Source organism: Carassius auratus, unplaced genomic scaffold (assembly GCF_003368295.1).
Source record: "Carassius auratus strain Wakin unplaced genomic scaffold, ASM336829v1 scaf_tig00014572, whole genome shotgun sequence".
In the NCBI taxonomy this organism is placed as follows: Eukaryota; Metazoa; Chordata; class Actinopteri; order Cypriniformes; family Cyprinidae; genus Carassius; species Carassius auratus.
Window position 1 is genome coordinate 52,236 of NW_020524510.1, and position 7,765 is coordinate 60,000.

The 7,765-nt window shown below is 38.4% G+C and overlaps 1 protein-coding gene across 18 annotated transcripts in view; it reads right to left on the bottom strand.

Annotated features, from left to right (window-relative positions):
• The window catches only part of LOC113074413 (von Willebrand factor A domain-containing protein 5A), a 49,598-nt gene extending 43,049 nt beyond the window's left edge, over window positions 1-6,549 (bottom strand). For all 18 annotated transcript variants that reach the window (XM_026247262.1, XM_026247259.1, XM_026247256.1 and 15 more), the window contains exon 1: window positions 6,401-6,549. The gene's annotated coding sequence lies outside the window, so the exon portion shown is untranslated. The remainder of the gene's footprint in view (window positions 1-6,400) is intronic.
• Window positions 6,550-7,765: the final 1,216 nt, after the last annotated feature.

A 7,765-nucleotide genomic window follows, 5' to 3' on the forward strand; every position in this document is an offset into this window, starting at 1 on the left:
AGGCTTTATAAAGCATGAACTGACTATTTACTAATGAGTGCAGTTATTATAAAGTGTTACCAATGCATTTACTAATGTTAACAAATTAGACATTATTTTACAGTGTTATTAAATCCTTTAATGACTTATAAGCATTTGTGAAAGCATCTTAGTCTTGTTACATGTACTGTTACATCCATGAGATTTTAAAAATGTAGATACATGTCATGTTACAGGATGGAATAGGTCAGTATCAAATGAGTTGAAATTATTATTTGCAGCACAAATAAGTATTTTTAGAATTTTGTTTTTAATTCCTGAAACTGTCAGAAAAGGATAAGGCCTAAGAGATTTCTTAAGCTGTAATGAAAACAGCAATGTTAGCAACAACAACAAAAAATAACAATTTAAAATACTTTTTTTTTTCTGGTGATTAAAGAGATGATTAAGTCTCTCTCTCTCTCTCTTTCTCTCTCTCATTGTGTCTGCCACTCAGCTCATGCCCATCCCCCACTCACACACACACACACTCAGTCAGCACACATACATTCCTCAAACAGAGGGACAGAGTGAGTTGAGATGTCTGACAGTTTTTTTTATTTTCTTTTAATCATACAGTGTTGTAAAGTCATGAAACTATGCATATATCCTCAGAATGATTTGATCTCTGTATGATTTTTTTTTTTAAGTGTTTGGAAGCTGCAATTTAAAAATACAAGACAATTAATGATTCCCTTTTTACTGTCATTTCAAAAAATCACCACGACAAAACCGTTCCAGCTAACCAAAATCTGTTCGCAATTTAAGTTCCTCGATGTTTTTTCTTCATGTAGACCTAGTTTGGTGTGTATAGTGTACTTCCCCTGTGAGGAGTATTCATTAATTCACAACTGTAAAATCTCAAAAATACACATTCAAATCAAAATAGCCGACTTCCTGTTGATCGTAGCTTATGACTGTGAATTAGAAAGTTGTCCGTCTTGATAAGAACAATTTATGTACCAAGTTTGGTGTCTGTAGCTAAAACTAACCCCCCCACTTTTGACAAAAGGTGGCGCTACAGAGTGCCTCATTCACGCCCTTTTAAAAGCTTTTGCCATTGTCTAGCTATCACTAATACTGATATGTGTTTTGAGTTTCATGTAAATCTGAGCTTGTTGTCTGCCTCAAACTCACCATAACAGAACATTCAAGTTTGACACGTTGCCATGGCAACACTATATCAGATATCAATATCCCCACAACAGATTTTCATCGGCCGTGTTTGTCATTATTCTGATGAAGTTTTAAGTAAATCGAGTAAAAATAAGATGCTGAATTCAAAGCATTTGGAAAATGACACACTTCCTGCTGCCAGTTGGTGGCGCTATAACGTTGACTCTTAATAGTCACATATATACAATCGGTATCATACAACGAACAAACCCATGAAGTTTGATCAAATTCAGGAAATGTATGTGGATGTTATTAGACATTTCCTGTTTCTCATTTCTCGCCATAAGTTCCACGCCTCGCCACGGGCAAACCGTTCGAGATATCAAAAATCCCCTCGCAATTTTTCATCCTCAATGTCTTGAGATCATGTTCACCGAGTTTCGTGGCGAACGGGTTGAAAACCTCAGAGGAGTATTTCAAATTCCAGAGCATGCTTTTTTTAAACAGCCCTGAATAGCTGATTTCCTGTTGGGCGGAGCCTATGACATAAAGTGTGAAAGTTGTTCGGCTCAATGAGATCTATAAGTGTACTGAGTTTCATATAAATACATGCAAGTGTGTGTGAGCTATGGTTCAAGATTTCTGACTGTGTTCCAGGGGGCGCTGTAGAGCCCCTGTGCCACGCCCGGGTCCCAGCCTCTGCGGCGTCCTGATGGCCGCAGATTCCAATGTGTGTGCCAATTTTCAAGAGTTTTTGAGCATGTTAAGGCCCCCAAAAACCCCCGGAAGGTTTAATAAAAAATAAAAATAATAATAATAATAACAAGAATAATCCTTAGAAGAACAATAGGGCTCTTCGCCCCTTCGGGCTTGAGCCCTAATAAGAATAATCCTTAGGGGAACAATAGGGCTCTTCGCCCCTTCGGGCTTGAGCCCTAATAACAAGAATAATCCTTAGAAGAACAATAGGGCTCTTCGCCCCTTCGGGCTTGAGCCCTAATAATCCTTAGGGGAACAATAGGGCTCTTCGCCCCTTCGGGCTTGAGCCCTAATAACAAGAATAATCCTTAGAAGAACAATAGGGCTCTTCGCCCCTTCGGGCTTGAGCCCTAATAAGAAGAATAATCCTTAGAAGAACAATAGGGCTCTTCGCCCCTTCGGGCTTGAGCCCTAATAATCCTTAGGGGAACAATAGGGCTCTTCGCCCCTTCGGGCTTGAGCCCTAATAAAAAATAATCCTAAGGAAAACAATAGGGCTCTCGCCCTCCAGGCTTGAGCCCTAAAAATATCAAAATCAGTTGCACTGGCAATGAACCCATAAATACACTGCTTAACAATGGCAGTTTGTCCCCCCTCCTTGTCAATTCCCTTCCTTCTTCATCACAGTTATGTTATACATTGCATGCCACATAACGTTACATAACCGAATTTAGCTAGCTGCTGAACAATATCCCAATAATAGCAATTAGCATTAGTCTAAAAAACGAAATATAATACCGAAAACACTCGACATGTCAACAAAACGACAACAGAACATCTTCCCAAAGTCTTCCTGCCTAAGTTCCCGCCTCCTCAGCGCGATCTGACCGATAACACCCCAAGAGAGGCGGGACTTAAGGCAGAACAGCCAATCATCAGCCGGTCACACTCGAAGCCGGTGTCATGTTTGAGAGGGAGGTGGGAGGAGGCAGCCGCGGTGAGCGCAGACACAGAGCGGCCAGAGAAACGGAGGAGCGACTGTAGTAAAGCGTTTGTGCAAAACTGCAGAAAAACTGCAGAAACAGGCGGGTGTTGAACCCTCTCACCGGGAAAAGTGTGGGTGTTAAAACACGGGTGCGACGCCCCTGCACTAGGCTAATGTAACATAGTTTTGCTTCAGGTAGAATGATAAGGCTAATTATATATTCATGCCACTTTCTGAAACAACCTTACACAGTTTTGATAACGTTAATAATGAACACGATGTTAATATAGCCTGCCTGTGATGAAATGCTGACTGCACACATACACATGCTTAGTCTTGGGATTCCACAACTTCCCTTGATCATCCTCACAACTTATTGCTTGTAGCCATTTTGTCATCCTTTCCGGCTCTGTATGTTCATTAGGAAGGATGTAGAACTTCAATTCATAATTTGTTAGTTTATTGGAGGTACAGAAAACGACACAGGAACTCTTCGGCGTGATTGTCCCGTGTATTTCAATTGGCACCAAGGCAATGTTTTCCCCCACGGGCTAAATCCACATCACGTGACGTTCCCAGACCAACCGTCTGTATCTATTCGAGACAGAGCAAAAGTGGGCGTTTATCACCATATGGGTGTTTTGAAACTGCTGGGTGTTTCTGAATCATGCAATCTAAATTATCCCCCTTACCCAACCCCACCCCTAAACCTAACGTCACCATTACATTAACTAATCAGGTATCATGGTGTAAAAACACCTTGATCTCGTAACGACCTCAGCAGCAGTTTATGAGCACTGTTCATTCATATTAATAATTTAAGCTAAACGCTTTCAAACTTACGGTATACACTTCAGTCTCCATGCTCACAGCATCCCAAACACAAATAATTTTTATATAACGTTATTTCTTTTTATATTTATATTTTCATTGTCTGCCTATCTGGGACTTCGGTATGAAGTTAAAGGTTAAGACTCACATTGTGAGTTTATAATAACACCTTTTGTTGTTTTCTCGTGGTAACTGATAGATCGTTTGGACACGGAACCGTTACTATGTGACGTCAGACTTAACAAGCGAATAGCGGACCCAGTACCGGGTCCAAAAATAGCATGCAAGATGTTCGTGTTTCATTTGCAAAGCCTTCCTTATATGGTATCAGCCCATATATGGGTTCATTTGAAAGCTTAGAGTGTTTTCTTTACAAAGAATACCATTAATTGGGGTTTTATCATACATAAAGTAGTCAAATTAAGCTAAGAAATATATCCCCCCCCCCAAACATTTCCGTCTAACGATTGCGAATAATTTTTCATAAGAATGTGTATTTAAAATATTTTTCACAAAACAGTCAAGTCATATATCACAAGAAAGCTCTCATTCTCAGGAATCTGATGATGTAGATCATTTTATTGTGTGACAATCACAGATCGAATGATCTTCAACGCGGTGTAAAATTTCTCACCTCATTGCAAATTATTATTTATCCATCTTAGCACCGCTTCAGTCAGCCGCAAAGAGCCACACATACCTGTAAACTCGATAGAATCTTTTAGATTAGAATCTCTTCTTTCAAACAAGACCATTTTTACATTTCTGCGTGCTTCCATTGGTGAGATATAAAGCATTTTGTACAAGTGCGCACATACAGGAACAAAGGGCTGTGAGAGAGACCCGCTCTCCAACTCATATGATGTGCCTAAGCGGCTGTCTAATGTTATAAAGATCTGATCTCTTTTGTGAAGCACTATTTGTCCCTTCATCTGTCAGTCATAGCCGTGTGCTCCACTCAGAAGTGCCGAACTTGACACCTCTGCGCAACAGCGGGGGCAGGGAGTGGACAGTGAGTGACCATTTTGAACCGGACGAAGCGCTGGCCCATGGGAATTGTGTTCTCGGCTGCTTGCAAACAAAGAGTACGCGAGGGAAAACTACAAGCGGACGCGTGCGTGGATTATCAATGCATAATAATCATAATACAAGATATGGATGACCACCGTTGCCGTGGAGAGGACAGGACGCGCATCGGGTGGGGCCAAACCCGTGTAATTTACTTTTATATATTTGATTCTTTATTTTGAAGCGTGGAAGCTCCGCTAACAATAGGCTAAACTGTTTATTGACATAAATGTACAGTATTTGACGCATCTTAGTGAAGGTACAGTAAACGGTACAGTACTGGGTGGATGAAGATAAATTTGTTTGTTGATGCTCCGAAGGTCGTGTACAAGCTTCGGGGAGCGGTTTTAGCGCTGATAATCAAAACACACAGAGTCAAAACACACAGACAGGACTCTGGAAGAGTAAATATTATAGATGATCGAGACAGGTGAGATTTCCCAATCATTACACCATACAGAATAGACATAAATGAAATGATATGCAGCTGGAGATTGTGGATTCTATTTTAGATTGTGATATACCAGATATATTTAATAATTTAAAGCAGTTTGCTAGTTTGCAGTTTGACTTATCCTCTTTCAAAGACTGTTCAGAAAACACACACAAAAAAAGCACATTGTATTGAGATGGTTCATCATATGTGAAACAACATAAATAATACTATTTGTCACAAACAGCAGCTTTTTATGTAACTTCTGAGTGTTTTCTGTAAAATAATATACAAATAATGGATGGTTCCCATCTGCATATATGCAAAGGAAGACTTCATAATTATGTAGACGGAAATTGTATACAAAAATGGTATTATTCCTTCCTTCAGTTGGAATGGAATAACTTTTGCATAGATTAGGATAGAAAGAAATTTCCTTTTTCCTCTATTAGCTGACATGTGCTGGAAACACATAACATTTGCTAGGCCCTTCATTGCCTGAGCTATACTATTTCAAACTTCAGTTTATACAAATAAAATAAAAAAGCGCCTTGTTTTTTCCCCTATTTATTATAACACACAGCATATATTGTCATTTTTATCAATTTCAACAATGTTTTATGTAATTTCAAAGGGTTTCCTTTAAAATGATACCAAACTTTGTGTTTACACTTTTGCATGAGTATAGGGAAGCGTTCTAAATTAGGTAGGAAATTAAAACGGAAATCCCCAAAATAGCATTTGAGCTTAAGAGGTAAAAGTGCGCTGCAGTGTGCGTGACGTCACTTTAATCGGTAAATGATGTCACACCTGTCCGTGTGTGAAGACGTTGCGCAAATCTGTGAATAAATGTTCCTAAGTGAGATAACGTTAAACTTTTAAAAGATTCCCTGCTCAGGGAGTAGAGAGCAATGAACACTTTGTAGGGCGCATGTCGATGTAAACACAGTCCATGCACGGATCTGGTGATCTGAATCAGGTGTTAAAGAGAGAAATGCAAAACAGCATTCGCAGAAGTTAAGTGATCTGTCCCCCCTCAGCCACTGTACATATACTGATGTATATTTGAAAGGCGAAAATTACGTTTTTCCAACTCTAAACCCAGTCCCAAAGTAAAAAACACTAGCATATCAAGTTGCTCCGTGTCCCCACAGCTTTTCAAAGCAAAAGAAACCGAAAGCGTTTATATCTTTTCGACGATCGTATTTGCTCTTTTGAAAAAATGTAAGTGAACACAAAAGACGACTTACTGCCTTTAAAAACTCTGTGATTCAGCGACTCAGTAAATCAGAAGATGACTTTCTGAAGGATGTCGAGGAGACTGAGGAAGAGATGTGTAGAGTTCAGAAACTGAAGGAAACTAGTGATGTGTCGTTCTTGAACGATTCGTTCATTTTGAACGAATCTTTAATGTGACTCGGGAAGAACGAGTCGTCTCGGGGAGTGATTCGTTCAGTCGCGCATGCGCATTATTCTATGGGTTCTGTTCTAGTAGTAGTAATTCACCTGTCAGTCAATGCAGTCTTGAGCCGGAAAGAGAATTGATTAGTTCATAGTTCGAGTCTATCGGGTTTTTGACTCGTTCCTCAATCACGTGACAGCCCAATACGTTAAACCCAATGCAGCATGAGCCGGAAAGAGAATTGATTAGTTCATAGTTCGAGTCTATCGGGTTTTTGACTCGTTCCTCAATCACGTGACAGCCCAATACGTTAAACCCAATGCAACATGAGCCGGAAAGAGAATTGATTAGTTCATCTCATGAGTCTTCGGGTCGAGTTGTTCCTTAATCACGTGACAGACCCATACGCTAAAACCATAGACACTGACAGTAAAAGAATGCAGATAATTGAATAGTTCATCTTTCGGTTCTTCGGGTTTTTCGTTCTTTTGTACTGTGTGACAACATTGGCTAGAGTAATTAGTTCATTTACAACTTTCCTTACAAAATGGGTGCGTAGTACTTATTTATTATTAGTATTATTTACTCTTACAGTAACGTGATGCATTTCTGGTTTCAAATTGTTGTTTTTAATTTCCGTCATTGTGGTACTTTTCCATAACACTGAATGTGGAAATAAAGAGTTGGTTATGCTTAAAATGTTGATCTTTTTTTCTGTCTGTTTGTTTGTTTTTGTTTAGTTGTGCAGTTATTAAATCAGATTGTCTGTGTAAACCATACTTTTGTAACATATGACACTTTATAAACATTAAAAACACTGTACATACTTTTGAATAGTTGTTTATTGTTTATTACAGAAAAGCTTTGTAACAAAGAGGACAACTATTCCAAAATAAATTAAAATAATAAAAATGTAAATAATTTAAAATTAAATTAAAATTAAAAGATAATAAAGCCACAGGGTCTAATAACCTTAACAAATGAACTTTAAAAGTACAATATAAAAAAAAGAAAAACTAAATATTGCACAACAAGCTATTCCCAAAATAATTTTAAACCATTTGAATAAAAAATAAATGAAAATTAAGAGATACTAAAGCTATGGAGCCTTATAACAATAACAAATTACCTTTTAAAATCACAACAACAAAAATATTGCACAACAAGCTAGTCTTTTTCTAAATAAATAAAAATAAATAAGCTTTAAAATAAA